We start from the raw sequence: 19,538 nt of genomic DNA, 5'->3' as shown, positions 1-19,538 counted from the left end.
GCCTTTCTTTACCCCGCAGCATATGCCGGGTACTCATTTTACCGACCACGGATGGATGGAAGGCTGAGTGGACCTTGACCCCTTTTACCGGAGATTCGACTTCCTCCTTCCGCTGGAATCGAACTCCAGCCATGAGCAGAGCTTTCAGCTGCGTTACTGCCGCTTACCACTCTATGGATCTACCTTCTCCATACTGAAGTACAAATGAGAGCTCTAGGAAGAGCAGAGGCATCTACCCCTGGAGGATAGGTAAGTAAAGGATTTGTAGATGCTTGCCCCCTTAACTTTTAGCTTTGAGAATATATCGCAGCTCAATGGTACAGGCACATACATTGTTTACACAAGATCCCTGGTTCCATCCCCAGGATCTCTAGTTAAAAATTCTCAGATTGCATGCTTGAAAAAGATCTTTGCCTGAGACCCTAAGAGTTGCTGCCAGGAACACAGACAAGCCATACTAGGTGAAGTGGAGCACATAAAGAGAACTTCATATGTTCAGCTGCATAAACTTCTCAAATAAGGCTATTTTACAAATAACGTATTTTGACAATGAGAATATCTCAGTGTAGAAAAATGTCATTTCCAAATAGGTCCAATTTAGAAAGCACATTGAGGTCACAATAGGCAGCACAAACACCAGAAGGGACAAAAATTGATAGAACCATGCCTCTGGAGTTGGTGTGCCTTTCAGATTAATGTGAGGCAAAGAGAGAGGATAAATATGAATACACAGCCTATTTAGTTATAACTCACTTATTCTAGGAATGTCCTTTGGCATTTTCAGAGTACCCTCCACCAAGCACGGCTCTTATACAATCTCCATTTCTAACCATGCTGAGTATTCAGGTCATGAGTATCCAGCTTAGCTTTTAGAGTGTTCCAGACATCCACTAGTAAAAACCTTCCCATTAGTCCAACTATAATTTATTTTCTGGATTAATGCTCTGTCCAAAAAAAACCCAGACATTTCAGTTTATTGTCATAATACAGGTTAGTTAATGCATATTAGTGAACTTGGAACTTCAGTACTTTATATTCTTTATGTATTTTAAGTAGCTTTAAAAAAGAAATTACAGCTGGTATAGCACAGTGGGGGGGAGAGCCTGGCTGGGAGTCCAGAGTCTGTGAGTTCAAATCCCCACTCGTGTCTCCTGGGTGTCAAGGACCAGCTAAAGATCATCCCTACAGGGAGCGGCTCAGGGGTTACGTGCCCTGCCACCTGTGCAGCCGTGGGCAAGCTGCAGAGTCCCAAGGAGCCCAGTTGCCCCCCAGCTGGCAGTTGTGGACAAGGAAGGGGCTGGCTTGTGAAGCTGTGGCAAGCTGAGCAGGCCCTACCCAGCTGAGGAGGACTAACCTCAGAGGGAGTGAATGGTAACCCCCCCCTGAATACCGCTTACCATGAAATCCCTATTCATAGGGTCGCCATAAGTCGGGATCAACTTGAAGGCAGTAAAAAAAAATTATTATTATAATACAGATAACACATATCTGTACAAAATTTATATGGCTTTTACAAAAGAATATTTAACTTTATCCTCCATGTTCTATGAAGTATTCTGTTGGAAAACTAGGGGGGGAGACTTGCACTGATCCTTAAGAATGGAGTCATCTCTGGCATCATGTTGAGCTTCAGAGACTCAATGTAAGCTGAACAATTCCACCATTATTAAAATGTTTTGTGCCACTTCATTTTCATTAGGGAGTATTTCTGATTTAATTGAAAGGAGATTTTTTAAAAGGCGGCATCAGGGAGGCAAGCATGGGGAGAAGAGTTTAGCTGTTCTTCCCCCCCACCCCACTTTTTGGAATTTAGTGATCCAGTCTTGACACACACAGGTCTGCCACCATTGCATCTAGTTTATGCCTTAGGCTGCAATCCAATACACACTTACCTGGGACTAAATCCCATTAAACCCAATGGAGCTTACTTCTGAGTAGGCATATATTGGATTGCAGCCTAAATCTTCCAACTCTAGCAGGACAGTTCCATTACTGGAAAACAGTATATTAATGAGCAAATCTGAACTGGTACCATCTGAAAAAAAAGCTAGAAAAGAAATAATCTTTATTAAAATTATGGAATCATAACTAGATAAAAGACTGACATGGGAAGGAAGCAACAATTTGAGAAATACTACTACTCTAGTTCAATGCTCACTTAACATATGCTGCTATCAGTGGAACACTCTAATCATAACTCAGCAAATAGCATGGATTTTCCAATTACCATTTCAAAGATTGACTCCAAAATTTGAAAATTAAAGTTATTTGTGTTTTTCTCAACCTTTCATTGTTTCAAAAGCAAACTTTGTTTTTCCAAACTTTCAATAGTAAACAAAAACATTTCATTTTTCAGTACTGAAATCATTCTTCAAATGTAGTTGCCAAAGCAGTTATTCTGAAAGTGAGGACACAGATTCTCTTTAAAGGTTGTCACATTACAAAGGGTGTTACTACTAATTTGCTTTAAAAGAATATTTTTCTATAAAAGAATTTTTCCATAAAAACTCATGATCATGAAGCAAAAGTAAAGACATATTTTCAAATTACATAATTTAACATTTTTATCTGCTTAATATTAAAGAAAAACTTCTAAGCAGCAATACTTTGTAAAAGATGCATCCAAACTCAGAGGAAGGCAATGGTAAACCACCTCTGAATATCTCTTACCACGAAAACCCTATGAACAGAGTTTCCAAAATGCAACACGAGATAGTGATGGAAGATGAGACCCCCAGGTCAGAAGGCACTCACCGAGCTACTGGGGAAGAACAAAGGACAAGTACGAGTAGCGCTGTGACTAATGACGCATGCTGGGTCAAAGCCGAAAGGAAGCCCAGAGGCTGATGCGCACAGATGCGAAAGGAGAGTCCAGAGTTGTACGACGCACACAATAGGAACATGGAATGTGAGAAGCATGAACCAGGGAAAGTTAGAAATTCTCAAGCAAGAAATGGAGCGTATCAACATTACAATACTTGGCGTGAGTGAATTACAATGTACAGGAATGGAACATTTTCAATCAGGGAACTACAAAATATTTTATGCAGGAAATGAGAAATCAAAGAAATGGGGTTGCTTTAATAGTGAGAAGTGATGTAGCAAAAGCAATTAGGAGCTACAACGCAAGGTCTGAGCGAGTTATATCAATGAGATTAAATAGGAAACCTATTAACATAATCATCATCCAAGTCTACACTCCAACATCAAACGCAGAAGAAACAGAATTGGAGAGATTTTACACAGAAGTACAGGAGGAAATTGATCACACACCAAAACAAGATATGATGATAATCATGGGGGACTGGAATACAAAAGTAGGGAAGAGAGAAGAACTAGGAATTGTGGGGGGGCTTAGGTGACAGAAATGAAGCAGGAGAAAGACTTATTGAATTCTGTGAAGCCAATGATTTGTTTCTTGCCAACACATTTTTTGAGCAACCAAAAAGACGACTGTACACGTGGACATCACCAGATGGTCAATATAGGAATCAAACTGATTATATAATTGGAAACAGAAGATGGAGAAGTTCCATACTTTCTGCAAAAACAAGACCAAGAGCAGACTGCGATACAGATCATGAACTGATCGTATCGAAAATCAGAATAAAGCTGAAGAACAAAGCACTCATAATGCCAAAATACAATTTAAATAACATCCCAGAAGAATATAAAGATCAAATAAGGAACAGGTTTGAGGCTTTAAACTTAGTTGACAGAGAACCAGAAGAACTATGGACTGAAGTCAGGAACATTATCAGGGAAGAATGCAAAAAGACAATACCTCTTGTTAAAAAGAGAGAAAGAACTCAATGGATTACTGAAGAAACTCTTAAAAAGGTTAAAGAGAGAAGGAAAGCAAAAGCAAAAGGAGATAGAAACACGGTCAGAACTCTAAATGCAACTATACAACGACTAGTATGTAGGGACAAAGAAAACTATTATAATAGTTATTGTATAGAAATAGAAAAGGACAACAAAATGGGAAGAACAAGAGCCCTATTCCAAAAGATTAGAGAAATGAAAGGGAAATTTAAACCACGAGTAGGGATGTTGAATAATCAACAGGGGAACACACTGACTGACCAAGATGAAATAAAAGGAAGATGGAAGCAATACACTGAAGAACTCTATAAAAGAGATGGCAGGATGACAGATTCATTCACGGAGGAACCGTATGATGAAGAACCAGAAATTTTAGAATGTGAGGTGAAAGCTGCTCTTAAAATTCTTGGAAGAAACAAATCACCGGGAATAGATGACATACCAATAGAGTTGCTACAAGCTACTGAGACTGAATCTGTCCAAATTTTGACAAACATTTGTCAAGAAATATGGAAAACTAAACAATGGCCCACAGACTGGAAGCGTTCAATATATATCCCACTTCCAAAGAAAGGGGATCCCAGAGAATGCAGTAATTACCAAACTATTGTCTTAATATCCCATGCAAGTAAAGTCTTAATATCCCATGCAAGTAAAGTAACGCTCAAGATTCTACAGCAAAGGCTCTTACCATATATGGAACGAGAAATGCCAGACGTCCAAGCTGGATTTAGAAAGGGAAGAGGCACCAGAGATCATATTGCAAACATACGTTGGATAATGGAACGGAGCAAGGAATTTCAGAAGAAAATCACCCTGTGCTTTATAGACTACAGCAAAGCCTTTGACTGTGTAGATCATGAAAAACTATGGAATGCTTTACAAGAAATGGGGGTGCCACAACATCTGATTGTCCTGATGAGCGACCTATACTCCGGACAAGAGGCTACTGTAAGGACAGAATATGGAGAAACCGATTGGTTCCCCATCGGAAAGGGTGTGAGACAGGGGTGTATTTTATCACCCTATTTGTTTAATCTGTACACAGAACATATCATACAGAAAGCGGGATTGGACCAAGATGAAGGAGGTGTGAAAATTGGAGGGAGAAACATCAATAATTTAAGATATGCAGACGATACCATACTCTTAGAAACCAGTAATGATTTGAAACAAATGCTGATGAAAGTTAAAGAGGAAAGCACAAAAGCAGGACTACAGCTGAACGTCAAAAAGACTAAAGTAATGACAACAGAAGATTTATGTAACTTTAAAGTTGACAATGAGGACATTGAACTTGTCGAGGATTATCAATACCTCGGCACAGTGATTAACCAAAATGGAGACAATAGTCAAGAAATCAGAAGAAGGCTAGGACTGGGTAGGGAAGCTGTGAGAGAACTAGAAAAGGTCCTCAAATGCAAAGATGTATCACTGAACACCAAAGTCAGGATCATTCAGGCTATGGTATTCCCAATCTCTATGTATGGATGTGAAAGTTGGACAGTGAAAAAGGCGGATAAGAGAAAAATCAACTCATTTGAAATGTGGTGTTGGAGGAGAGCTTTGCGCATACCATGGACTGCGAAAAAGACAAATAATTGGGTGTTAGAACAAACTGTCACTAGAAGCCAAAATGATGAAACTGAGGTTATCATACTTTGGACACATCATGAGACGACATGATTCACTAGAAAAGACAATTAATGCTGGGGAAAACAGCAGGGAGTAGAAAAAGAGGAAGGCCAAACAAGAGATGGACTGATTCCATAAAGGAAGCCACAGACCTGAACTTACAAGATCTGAACAGGGTGTTTCATGACAGATGTTCTTGGAGGTCGCTGATTCATAGGGTCGCCATAAGTTGTAATCGACTTGGAGGCACATAACAACAACAAATGATTTATATGTTAAGACTATTGGACTTAGTCTGAGTAGACGCAGGATCAAGTCCTTGACTGGCCATGAAATTCATTAGGTGAGCTTTAGCCAGTCCATCTCTCTCTCAGCCTGACTACCTCTCACAAGGTTCCTAACAAGGATAAAATGCACTAGCCCCATTTACAGCACTCAAGGCAACTTCAAAGTGGGTCAGGATCCAAGTTAGCTAAATAAAACATTGTGAAGTGTAAGTCACGGTTTAAATAATAAATTGTGAGATACCCATAGCAAGTCTACAATTTTCTCTTTTGCTGTTCTGGAGTGCATTTCTCCATAATTCAGTATGTCTCAACTAAGGAACCCTTTGCTGTTGTCACTTTAGGAATGCATGGTGAGCTGTTACAGTAAGCAGCCAAGAACACAGAGGTGCTGCCAGGTACAAAAATGTCAACAGAGATTTTATATCTTCCATTGCAATGCCATACAGCATAAATATTAAGCGAGAGCATTTCCCCCTTTTAACACAAGGAAGGGCTGCAGTATCATTCAGTGAAACCATATATTCTTCTTAACTTCCAGTTTGCAGAGTGTGTCCATGAGGTCTGTGAAGTTTAACTGTAGGGACAGACAGGGAACAATTCCAGAGTACTACAGGAGTACCTGTGCGGCACTTTTTGGAAGAGGATTGCAGCCTTTCCCAACCAGTGTGCCTCCAGATGTTGTTGGACCACAACTCCCATCAGCCTCAGCCAGCATTGCCAATGGTCAGGAAAGATGGGAGTTGTGGTCCAACAACATCTGGAGGCACACTGGTTGGGAAAGGCTGGATTAGAGTAACAGAAGGAGCTGATTCACAGGCATGAGTAGCTATTGACTGGATAGCAGCTGCTGGCTCTCCTCTCTTTTAAATTGCAGACACTATCCAAATCTCACCTCATTAATCTGGAGGCAAGGGACTGACTGGCAAAAGCAAAGATGTATACAATAGGCAGAAGTGGTTTTGGTGGAGAGGTGGACTGGACTGGACATGGGTCTTACCTAGTTTCTGTAGACCATGAGAAACATGGAGTCCTTTCCTTTGAGGCTTTCTCACACCACTATGCAAAAACCCTTCACAAACGCAGAAGACTGCTCTGCATGAGTGAGGTGAGGAAAAGTAGGGTTCTCTTTCTTTTGGGGAGAGGGGAAATTATTTAGGGATCCAAGAGAGAAGTGAATTAATGGGGGGGTAACTTCTGAGGCTATGAACCCACCTCAGCCTTGTATTCATTTTGTGATCCTAGACAAGTCATCTGCCTCCATCAACAACCTATTTTCGACAACCAACAACCTATTTTCAGCAGTGGTTAGACAGATGTCTTTGGGAAGCTTATAAGCAGAGCATGACAGTAATGATCTCCCTACACTGTATACCACCAGAATCTGTGTGAAGCAGTAGAATGCCTCTGAGCATGGAGATATCCTTTAACTACCATATGCTGAGTTGGGATAGAGAATGTAGAAGGAACCTTAGATGGGTGAAGCACCCTGGGGAAAGGGGGTTGCAGTAACTCCATTTTTTGAGGAGCCAGTCTCTCCTGATCCTCCTACAAGAACTGGCAATGAATGATTTTGCATTACAGAGGTAGACAATTCAATGAGTTATTTTAGACATGGCTTCTTATGGCAAATAATTATCAGTTCTGTACAGTAACATGAATACCCTCCTACATGATTATGCTTCATACAACTATATCAGACTTTTCCCCTGTAAAGATGGGAAATAAATCCTAATAAGTAACTATAATTGCAAAACTCGATGCATGGATGGCAATGAAAACAGTAATGCAACATGTAGCTCCCAATCCAGCTCTGAAGTGTCTGCCTCAGCCCCTCCAGACACCAGATGACATCATTCTCAGAAACATGCATAACATTTGTGACATATATAGGTTCTACCAGATGTTGCAGAAGAGGCAAAGAAGCCATTTTCAGCAGTAATTGAGTGTTTAGCTTCATGTAGAATGTTGCCAGTAGTGGGACGTTGGACTCGATGGGGGTTGGACTCGATGGCCTTGTAGGCCCCTTCCAACTCTACTATTCTATGATTCTGTATCTATATCTCAGGGATTTGGTGGATTGTGACAGGTTATCATGGCCCATATTCTGCTGATGTCTTTACTATTGCCATCGTTGATATGGTTCTTGAGGTTGCTATGTTTTTTAATCTTTATTTTCATTCTGTTTGAACGTTGCCTAGAGACAATTTTTGCATTAGGCAACTAATACATCAAAATAAGCAAATAATAAATAACAGAATATACGTAAAAGAATATAATAGAAAAGTTGGGATCCTTTCAGGAAATAATCTTCAATCCTTTCAAAGCCAGGACACAAATACAAGACTCACTTTTGGATTTGGAGGCTGTTTTTTTTATTTTATCTACCTTCTCAGTTCTCAGTATCTTTTTCTCTGTTTCCTTCATCTTTTGCCTACTCTTTAAAAATCCTAAACACACAAAAAAGGAGAGAGCTGCTGTTCCAACCCACCCTGGTAAGACTATGATAAACCTGGGAGTTGCAACCAACCAGATGGAAGTTCAATTGCTTCCAGAGACAAACTATTTCATACACTGGGGAGCGGGGAACTGTCTGCCTTTAGGTTAACTAGTTTGCATCAAATCTGATCAAACTGGTTGTAAATTGTTTTGGCTATGTTAAGTCTAACAAACAGCACTGCTTTACAAATAACTCCATTGTTATTTTTAGCAGTGTCGTATAAGTAAGTGTTCATGGGTAACCTGAGCTCCTTTCGTGAAAAGAAAATGGCATGGAGAGCTTTCTTCTAGAACGCATTTCCCTTTGAAACAACAGACAGCAGCACTGTTCTCAGTTACACTCCTGCAGTCTGTGGCTAACTGTTACTCTTTCCCAGTATATTATATACCAACATCACAAATACCACATTATTGTTTCTCTATTTTTTTAAAAAATGCAAGAACATATTTCAGTGGACCCCAGCTCTGAAACCAGAACTTGAAAATTGTGTTCTATAATGATCACAAGCATGCTTTAGAAAAGCAGATCTAATGTACCTGATTGCCAGCATTTTGAGTATACTGTGGGATCACGCATCCCTTCCTTTCTACACACAAATTGCTCTCGCCATTCCCCTGCCAGGCTTCTCTGTGGGCAAGAGTTATGTCCACGCCAACATTAGCCATGTACCCTCTAACCATGTTCTCTCATAACTAGGGCTTGGAGCAAACCAGTTCCAGACCCTGGTTACAACAGGAACCTGAGTTAGCATTAACCATGGACAAGGTCAGTATAGGTTTAAACCCTTGAACATGGTTAAAGAGGATTTATTCTTTACCAAATAACAGTTGTACTTTATTTATCATCAGCCTAGAAGCCCATAATCTTCTGAGCAGTCAGTTTCATTGGTTCATAGTCTTCTTTGCATTGCTACTCTGCTGAATTTTATTTTAGCCTGCCATTAACCTAAAGCATTGACAGAAAAACAAGATCAGTGCATATCTGAATGGTTTCAGCTATAATTAACCACAGAAACAAAGTCTGCATGGTTTCATTCTCCCCGTCCCCCATTTTATTGAAGGATTTTTGTACAGTAAGGAATAGGGATACAAGTCAAATGGTTACATTTGTATATCTTCTTGTACAACTAGGGGGGAGGGGCTCATGGACCATACGAAGAGGATCCTGGCTGGGTATGTGTATGAACCAGCCCCCAGATAAATAAACACAGAGAAATTTGTCAACTGCTGTTCCTCAAAGTACTGTACTGAGGACTGTACCTCAAAGTACCAACTAGCATGCAGAAAAGAACAGGAAGCAGACTGTTAACCTTAGACAATCCATTCATGAGATGAGATACATCAGCTCTCCATGCAGTTTTCAATAGCAGATTGAACAAAAATGAGTTGCTGCAAACGCTCTCCATCAGGAATACATTCTGATGAACGAGCAACTGAAGTCAAACCCCAAACCTTAATCTACCACTACCACCTCAAATGCAGAGATGCATTTGCTGCCGTTTGACAATATCCATAAAGAATTTGTATTCTCAGACTAAAATAGTCACAATATATGGCTTTCATGACAACGAAATACGGTGCAAAATAAAGCGCAGCAAAACACTTTTTGAATACTTTTTAGCAACTAGAATGACAGGGAAGAAAGGCCATTAATGCTAATTACAAACAAAAAGAAAAACAGCTGGAACTATAATGACAACATACACACAAATCCAAATGCTAGCTTTGTGTCAGTTGCTATGTACTTACTGAGAACAGCTTGCATTCAGCGTTGCAGTACAAAGTTCCAAGCTTTGCAGGGAAACATCAGAAATTCCAACATTTTTTAAACTGCCTTCTCAGAAATTAGTTGGTGACAGTACTCTCTTCTTCGGTCTCATGAATCACCACCATATATTCTGCAGGACATACAAGTATTAAGATCTCAACAAAGTGGATAAAAAAAGGAAGACTGTGTGAAAAATTCACCTGTGAAGGAGTACAGGATAGTCATAGCACTGTTTTCCTGAAATAAGTGTAACTACTATCAAACTAGTGCAAAAGAAGTTTGGTTATTATCAGAGAGGAAGTATGATTCTGTACTAAGTAGATTAGTTGAATTCCTGCATAGATAAAAATGGGAAGAGTGAGTATATCCTAAGACAACAAAAGTTGACAGAATGACACAGTGGGAAGGCAGGAAAAGAAAGTACTAATTAGACAAACTTAATCATTCTGGCATAGGAATCAGTACCCTGATTTGTGAGGGTCTGTAGGGTGCTATCAGGCTAATACCCTCAACTAAAGTAAATTTATTCAGAATTGTGTTCTGAATAACATGAAACATGATGTGCATCAGGCTGCAAGTTCTTAAAAACAAGATACTTAAAAGCTAATCCAATGCAATATGTATATGCCATCCTGTATGTCTCTATGGTCGGCTTGTCCTCATCTCCTGAAATTGCCTGTAAGCAAATTCTTTTCCCATAGATACCACTTATCCACAATGTTTTTGCCTCTAAGATAGCAACTGTTATGTATCATGTAGTTGTACTAATTTGGCCCAGTGATCTCCAGTGGTTGATATGCTTTTGATAAAGATAGAAAACACTTTTAAAAATTCCAAATTAAAACCTGTATACAGAACAGAAGCCACAAAGCTGTTGGTTTGGAAAACATCAATTCCATGCTCCTCTTTAGCTCTCTTCACAAGTTGCCTTCCATGTGTAACATTGGGACAAGGTCCTGCTCCCAACATCATGTGCCCTGCCAATCCCGGACATGCACACAATGAAAGAAGAGATTTCATGCATACGCTAGTGTGCACAGAGGCTTTCTATGCGACCCGCTACTCTGGTCACATGGAGCTCCTGATTACATTGAAGCCTATGAGTAAACACCTGTATATGTGTGGGGTCCCCTTTTCAATCATCGTGAAAGGGGAAAGATTATTCCTACTCCCCCACCTCTAGACTCTTAGATAAACAAGTGCAAGATGCATGTGCGTTTTGGGGACTGTCCCTCACAAGTTTTCTCCGCATTGCATACCCCTTTACCTTGCTTCCAACAGAGCAAATGAAGTCGTGTCCACTCACCTGTACAAAACTGGCGAGAAGGCCTATAATTGAGAGGACAGGAGCCACATTTTTTCTCCCCATTCTTTCACACAAACAGATGGATAAGGGAGCAGCAAAATTATTTTTCCACCCTCAGGGAGGCAAAATAGTTTGAGACAATCTCTTGTGCTCAGGCATGTTTCCTGAAAACATGGATGGGACCATTTTTTTCATCACACCCATCTCTCAACCCCTTTTCCTCGTTCCATGAAAGAAAAAGGGAGCCTAGTGACCATTTACTTCACTATTAGGCTGCCAGTGGGGTAGCATGGTTTTTTTGTACCCAGCAAGTTGTTGGGACCTTCAACTGTTGAGAATGTATTTGTGCATGTGTTCAAGTGCGGGTGAATGTGTGCAGGTGTAGGTACAGGTGTGTTAGTGGATATGAAATTTGTGGGGGTATTGAGGGAGTGGAAGAGCATTCACTGGAATCCTATTTTATGGATTTTGATGTTTTATTTGTTTTATATACTGTACTACTTAATTTTGTTGTTTGTCTTCTTTGCTTTTTTAATGGAACATGATACATAAATACTTGAAATAAATAAAAGTAAATTTACTTTGTTGGCAGTCCCTTGTCTCCCATTCTGCACAACTGAATAGAGACAACTCCATTCACACACTCTCGAGTGTTGAGATCATCAGAGTAAGTCATCTTGGTAGTTCCACTGCCCTGAATTTTTTTGGAGGGGTGGCAGCCCAGAAGACGGCATTCTCAGCTGCTAAACTGTGCAATTCCTTCCCCACCAGGGATGTGTCTGGCACCTTTACTAAATAGTCTTTATTGGATGCTGAAGACGCACCTCTTTGCCCTGACCTTTGACATCCAATATATAGGACCCACCCATTTTTCTTCTGAATGTAAATTATTTTAACTGATTTTAATATTGCATTTTAAATTGGTATAACCTGCCCTGGGACCTCACAGTAAATGGTGGGTGAGAAATGAAATAGCAACAACAGCTTCCATTCACTTGTAGGGGAGGGGGGGCGTGGCTCCCACAGGAGTTGCCACAAATCCAGCCACCTCAAAGTTCATTGCTCTCCAAGTGCTGGGGGGGGGGCAGGAACCATCAGCGGGTTGCAGCAACAAAGCCACCATACACATATATAGTAAAAGAATTTAAGAACTAGTCAACAAATATGGGATACAAGTGTGTCAGTAAGTAAGAGGAACTGTATCTTTTGTTACAAATGTAACAAAACAATTAAGAACATAAGCAGAGCCTGCTGGATCAGGAGAGGGGCCCATCTAGTCCAGCGTCCTGTTCTCACAGCGGCCAACCAAATTATAAAGAACTTAAATAAAACTAGTAAACTAACATTATGGCTGCTGTTCTATGCATGCTTAGTTGGGAGTAAGTCCCATGGGTACACACCTATTGGATCAGGGCCATAAATCCCACTGAATTTAACAGGACCTGCTTAAGATCTAAAGCTTAGTCCTAAGCAGGTATGAAATAGATACTGCTCTGTTCTCTCTCCTCAGTTACAAAAAAAATACAAATAAAGATGAGGAACAGCAAAATTTAGTTTGGGGGCAGCATACTAAAGCTTGAGCAAATAAAGAATGTCCCTGGGAGACTGATGTGTGGTGGAGGCCAGTGTAGTGTTTTAGAGCAATGACGACATCCCTCCATGGGCCCTGCCCAGGACATTTTGCTGTCTGGGGCAGAAGAGCAAATGGTGCCCCACCCCCATAAAGGTGTACAGTACCCACAGACCATTCAAATTATTTTATGCAAAAAATAAAGGTAGCAGGGTCGGCCCATATGAGGAAATAAAAATAAAAAACCTTATTAAGTCCACACCTTTATTAGGCCAGCCAAAACATCACAAAATAGTGAACAAGCTATCAAGTTCTCCAGAACACTTCACCAAGTTAGATCAGCTGTCACCAACCTGATACTCCCCAGATGTTTTAAGACTACAACTCCCACCCACTCCAACCAGCATAGCTGTGTTGTCTCAAATATCTGGAGGACACCAGGTCGGCAAAGACTGGTCTAGATGTTAAGACAAGGCATGGAGAAAAGCAAACATTTTGGAGAAGCTGACTGAAGACATTACTATCAGCCAAGATTGTAAGTCACTTGTAGAACTTTTAAGTAAAAAATGAAAATGGACTGTCTTCAAGTCAATTCCAACTTCTGGTGACCCTATGAATAGGGTTTTCATGGTAAGCAGTATTCAGAGGTGGGTTACCATTGCCTTCCTCTGAGGCTGAGAGGCAGTGACTGGCCCAAGGTCACCCAGTGAGCTTCATGGCTATGTGGGGATTCTCCCAGGTCATAGTCCAACACTCTAACCACTATGCCACACTGGCTCTGTGTTATATATTAATAAGGTTTTCATGGTAAGAGGTATTCAGAGGTGGTTTACCATTGCCTTACTCTAAGCCTATGGCACTTGGTATTCCCAGGCGGTCTCCCTTCCAAGTTCTAACCTGGCCTGACCTTGCTTAGCGTCAGAGATCAGACAAGATCAGGCATGTTCAGGGTAGTATGGCTGTAGCCACCTTTTAAGAAACAAGTGATTAATAAGTATATGTCTGTGCTGGAATTGCTTTTCAAGATGTTTTAAAGATGCTTTGTTTTAATATCTTTTAAAAGATATTTTATTTTTGTTCTTTCATTCTTATGATGTTTTAAAGGGCTTTTAGTGCTTTTGTTTGCCACCCTGGGCTCCTTGTGGGAGGAAGGGTGGGATATAAATTGAATGAGTGAATGAATAAAACATTATCATCATCATCATCATCATCTCTTCTTCTCTCCCACCCGCTTTTGCTTTGTTCACAAGACTGATGAAGAACTATGGAGAACTCAAAAGCTTACACACTATTTTGCAACATTTTGGTTGGCCTAATAAAGGATGTTGCCTTAATATGTTTTTCAAGTTATTTTGGCAGCTCAGGCAGATAACCTAAAGAACACTTCTTCTTCCTGGTGGTGGTAATGATAATGATAATAATAATAATGATAATAATAATAATAATAATAATAATAATAATAATAATAATAATAATAATAGGCTATATCCAGCTAAGTTCTACTCGGAGGAGATCCACTGAAATCCACAGACCTAACTTAGTTATGCCTATTAATTTCAATGGGTCTACTCTGTGTATGACTAACAGTGGATACATAAATGATGATCGGTTGCATGCAGCTACTCAAAGTAGACCCCCTCAGAAATTAATGAACCCAAGTTATTCATGTCCATTCACTTCAACAGGCCTACTCTGAGCAGGACCAGCACTGAATGCCACCCAATAATAATAATAAAAAATAACCCCGGAATAAAATAAGCCATTTGCTGCCTTTTCGTGGATCATGACTGACACACAGAGACCCACCCACCCACAGGGATAAGAAGAAGGAAGAGCGTGAGGAGGCGAGGCGAGGACGCGCAGAGGGACGGACTCCTTCCTCCTCCCGTCTGCTGCCCGAGGTAAATTCCAGCACCGCCGTCCCACCCCCGGCAACAACCCCTCGAGGGACTTTCCCCTCTCAGGGCGCCAGTCACAGCCTACCTTTGCTCTTCCCTCCCGGCTGCCTTTGCTCCTCCGTCTCTCTTCCTCCACCTCACGCCCCACCGAGCCGGAGGGATGCTCGCGCCAGCTAAGCCAGCCCGCTGCCGCACCATCGACCTCTAGCCGAGCGGCTTCCTCCGTCTCCTCCTCGCTTTGTTTGTTTTCCCCTCAGCGAGGGCGGCACAAGAGCCCGGCCGCTTGCCCGCCGCCTCTGCTCCGCCCTGCGGCGGAGACGCTTAGCAGAGGACCGCCTTGTTGCTGCTGCTGCTCCTCCTACCCCACTCCGGTGTTTCCTTGCGTCTTGCAATATCTGGCTACAGGCCGGGCGGGCGGCTCTTTCCTTCATTTCTCCGTTTTAAAACAAAGCAAAACACCGAGGCACATTTGTTCGGGAGTAAGACCCCACTGAGGTGGGCGGGATTTGTTTGTTTTTATTATTATTTAGGATTAGGCTGGCAGATTGCAGATCGGGGGGGGGGGTTAAAATGTTTAAGTTTCTAATTTTTAGGATTCTGATTATGTTTATATGGAATGTACTTGTGTTTGGTTGTAAGTCGCCCAGAGTGGCAGATTAACCTCTCTGCCAGATGGGCATCTAACAAATCTCATAAATAAATAAATAATATTATATTTATATCGCGCCCTTCCTGCCAGAAGGAGCCCAGGGTGGCAAACAAAAACACTAAAAACCTTAAGGGCACATAATTAGAGAGAGACATACAAAACAAATTGGTAGTGAAGCCAGTTATTGTCATAATTTATTATTAGCATTTTCTGCAAAGAGCTCAGGGCTGTGTAGATGGTTGCTCTCTCTCCTCCATTTTATCTCCCCAACCACCCTGTCAGGTAGGCTAGGTTAAGATATGCTGATTGGCCCACAGTATTAAAAAAATAAAAGGGGAGGAGACTGTGACGCCCTTTCCTGGCTCTCCCTGTCAGGTTCCTACCTGCGCGTGGCTACTGCCTGTCACTAGGCACCACCAGGGACTCCACCAGTCCGGACTGTCCTTTTTTATTTTTTCTCTCCCCGCTCTAGCACAGATCTCAACAGATCCCCCTGCTAGGCAACCACCAGTCACGTCCTAATACTAGTATTCCCAGAGACTCTGAATACTGGTATTGTTATTCTCTTCACCGCTGCCACCATTTGTTACAGTTCCCCTTCAGCCTTGGTCATTACCTTACCCTCCCTTCTGGTCTGTGAAACCCCAGCCAAGGATCAGGCCTTTGGTAAACCAAATTAAGTATTTATTAAAGATAACAAAGCTAACAAGATTAATAAGATTTCTTCTTAAGGCACATAAGCATATGGTTTTACTCAATACTAATCCGAACTCCACCCCCCTCCTTCTCCACTCTCTCCTGGCAAACAACTCTCTAAACCCCACCAAGCAACCCACTCAGTTCACCTCATCCACCACCACCACCTCCCAGATTCCACTGTCTCTCTTCCTTTTATACGTTCAGCCATTTTAAACACTCAGCCAATCATCTAGCATTCTACTGCCCATTCACTCCCCCTCCTCTTTCACTCCACTTACCATGTATCTTCTAAACAACCAACACTTACCATATAAACATTAATATAGGAACATCACAGAGACTTCCTTATTATGTAAGAGGTAGCAGGTATGATGAGGGACATGGGTTTTCATTTTAAAGAAAATAATGTGTTTTAGAGATCTTAGTTCCACACCAGTTATTGTATAGGAAGCATGGTTGACAGTGTCATTCTTAAGTGAAAGAATTAATATTGACTTTTCACATTAAGGATTCCTAATTTTGTATGCAACATCATCTCTAGACTTTCATCCATGGGCCTCCTCTTAACTTATTCCATCCTCTAAGCCTCAAAACTCAGCAATGAAATTCATAAAGTACGGACTGACAAGTCAATTAAAGCTTACGGCTGTGGTCCTAGGAACACTTATCTGGAAGTAAGTCCCATTGAATACAATGGGCTTTACTTGTGAGTAAACATGTATAGGGTTGCACAGTTAAGGTATGTAAAATAAACACAGTGACAGTTCACAACGTAATAACAAAACATAAATAATGTCAGTATTCATAACAATACTTAATGTAGCCCCATCAATGTACCTGGTAATTTACAAAGCACATGTTCCTGCATCGAGGAGCTTACATTCTAAAATACACCACAGAGGAAACAACAGAGGAAGGGTCTTGCATATGGACTATCACCCACACCGGTCTTTGTGCTAGGGTGGGAAGACTCACTTCAGGAGTTTCCATCTGAAGGCGCACTTTTTGGACTATACAGACAAAAAGCCTTATTGTCACTGGGTTAGTCTCTATGTTATTGTTTAGCTTTCTTGCTTGGTGTTTTTGATGTTTTATATGTTTTTTGCTTTGTACGTCGCTCAGAGTGGCTGGGTTGCCAGCCAGATGAGTGACTAAGAAATCAGATAAATAAATAAACACAGATCTAAGCCGGGAAGCAATATACAGTTTATTTATTTATTTATTTATTTATTTATTTGATTTCTGTCCCACCCTTCCTCCTAGCAGGAGTCCAGGGCAGCAAACAAAAGCACTAAAAACTTTAAACATCATAAAAACGAACTTTAAAACACATTAAAACAAAACATCTTTAAAAATGTTTCTTAAAAAAAGCTTTCAAAACGTCTTCTAAGATTAAAAACATTTTAAAAGAAGGTTTAAGAACGTATTAAAAAGCAATTCCAACACAGACGCAGTTGGTTGTTACCTGTCTTTAGGCGTAATTACACACAACAGGGCATGAGAACTGGTTTGGGGTCACCTTTGGGAAAGATGCCCTCAGTGAGACCCCCTTTCTGAGTGACTCAATGTTAGTCCTGCCATTAAGCAGCGTGAGTCAATTGCCAGAGGTTGAGGCATGGAGCAGCAGTGCAGTGTCAGAGGACAGAGCTATGTGTGCTATCTGACCTGACCTGTACTTCCTAAGCCACTGTTCTTCAACCTTGGGTCCCCAGATGTTGTCATACTATAACTCTCATTAACCCCAGCCAGCATAGCCAATGGCCAAGGATGATGGGAGTTGTAGTCCAACAACATCTGGGAACCCAAGGTTGAAGAACAGGGCACCTAAGATAACCAGCTGCCCTCAGGTGCAGTGGAGGACACTGTCCCATCACTAGCATTGGAGACAGTCAGCTTCTGAATGGGGTGGCATCTTGTCCTTTGCCTCTGTCAGCAAGCTTTCTTGGGCTGGACCTAGACCCGACCTCTTTGTTCAACAACAGCCTTAGCAGTATGGCAGCAAGGCTTCAATGGTACCATGGACAGTTCCCTGTAGGGCTCGGGCTGCTGAAGGCTGCCTAGGAGCAAAATTCAGATGTTGTTTTAGCAGCAGCTGTCCTCAGATTGAGACTTAAATTACCACTGCAGCTCTATCTCAATTGCTAGCTCCACCTTCCATGAGAGGATCCTCTTCATTTAAAGAGGCCCAGTAGGCTTTAGCTGAAATGACCCTGAGCTTCTCATGTGAAGGAGAAAGAAGGAAGACTGGTGAGCTTCAACTGACATTGCACAGTAAAGGTCTGTTAGTAGCTTTGGCTGCATTGCAGTGGGGGACAGTCACTACTACTATTGGCATGAAGCCTGTCCATATTCTGTGAGACAGACTCCCTACAAATGGAGAAGGGCTTACTGCCAAGTGAGTCACCTGTGTCATGCTACAGCATGCAGCAGTAGTACACTACTTCTGCAAAAAATTGATTCCAACATGAATCCATGGGCTGCACAACCATGCTAGAGAATAAGCCATCCTAAAGACTTTGAGAAAGAAAGTCCAGGTCAAGGGCCACAATCTCCTCAATACTCCTATACTGGTAAGCACAGGCTTGTTTCAGAGAGACTCTGACCACACTGAGTTCTGCATGATTAAGAAATAGGTGTGTGCAAACACTGCCAGATGAAAAACTCTTATTAGTTCTTTCAGTATCCATTAGAACATGTGAATATGCATTTAATAGGGTGCACTTCCCCCCCTCTTATTTTCAAACGGATGTCAGCTTATATGTGCATGAGATAGATGTAGTCTTTGTTTTTGCTAGGCTGCAGGCAAACCAGTGCCATACATTAGGTCTGCCAGAGACAGTATTCATCCCAAGAGGTGAGCTCATGAAATCTCAGAAAATTGGAACGTTGCATTAGAAAAATCCATTGTAGCTGAAAGGAAAAGGAAAACAGATTGCTCACTGTGAGCTGCAGATGCTAATTAAATGGATAGCTCAAACATGGTTTAATGACAGTGTCCAGAGAAGTAAGAAGAAAAACTTCTACACAAATTAGCTGTGTTGAAAATTAATTTCATTTACTTCCAGAGTCTAAATGGAGCTTGGTCATAGGCCTTCTCCCTTATTACACAATCCTGCCTCTTTCCTTTTCCTCTGCATTCTCATGGATTTCGCCACTGATCCCATGTATTTGTGTCAGCATTTCCTCATATTAGAAACCGCTGTACCAATCCCTGTCTCTTTTTTCATATAGTACTCTTCTCTTTCACACATCAACAATCACTGGACAGTGGTTAACAGCTGGTGTGCATGGGATGCTCTAGCTCTGGATTTCCTGCATGGAGCAGGGAGTTGGACTAGATGGGCTACAAGGGCACTTAACTGTATTCAGAGCATCTGCCTTGCATGCAGAAGTCCCAGATTCAGT

At 41.3% G+C, this 19,538-nt stretch overlaps 1 protein-coding gene across 3 annotated transcripts in view; it reads right to left on the bottom strand.

Moving 5' to 3' along the window:
* Positions 1–15,129, bottom strand: part of SLC7A6 (solute carrier family 7 member 6) — a 51,062-nt gene extending 35,933 nt beyond the window's left edge. Inside the window, exons 1-2 of one of the 3 annotated variants that reach the window (XM_061593609.1) lie at positions 14,871–15,128; positions 9,993–10,141 (exon numbers count right to left, since the gene is read on the bottom strand). The gene's annotated coding sequence lies outside the window, so the exon portion shown is untranslated. Of the gene's footprint in view, positions 1–753; positions 915–9,992; positions 10,142–14,870 lie in introns of those variants that run through there. The other 2 variants (XM_061593610.1, XM_061593611.1) reach the window with 2 other exon arrangements.
* Positions 15,130–19,538: the final 4,409 nt, after the last annotated feature.

Source organism: Rhineura floridana, chromosome 13, assembly GCF_030035675.1.
Source record: "Rhineura floridana isolate rRhiFlo1 chromosome 13, rRhiFlo1.hap2, whole genome shotgun sequence".
Taxonomy (NCBI): Eukaryota; Metazoa; Chordata; class Lepidosauria; order Squamata; family Rhineuridae; genus Rhineura; species Rhineura floridana.
Note: the sequence above shows the minus strand (reverse complement) of the source record. Positions and strands in the feature narration are given on the sequence as shown.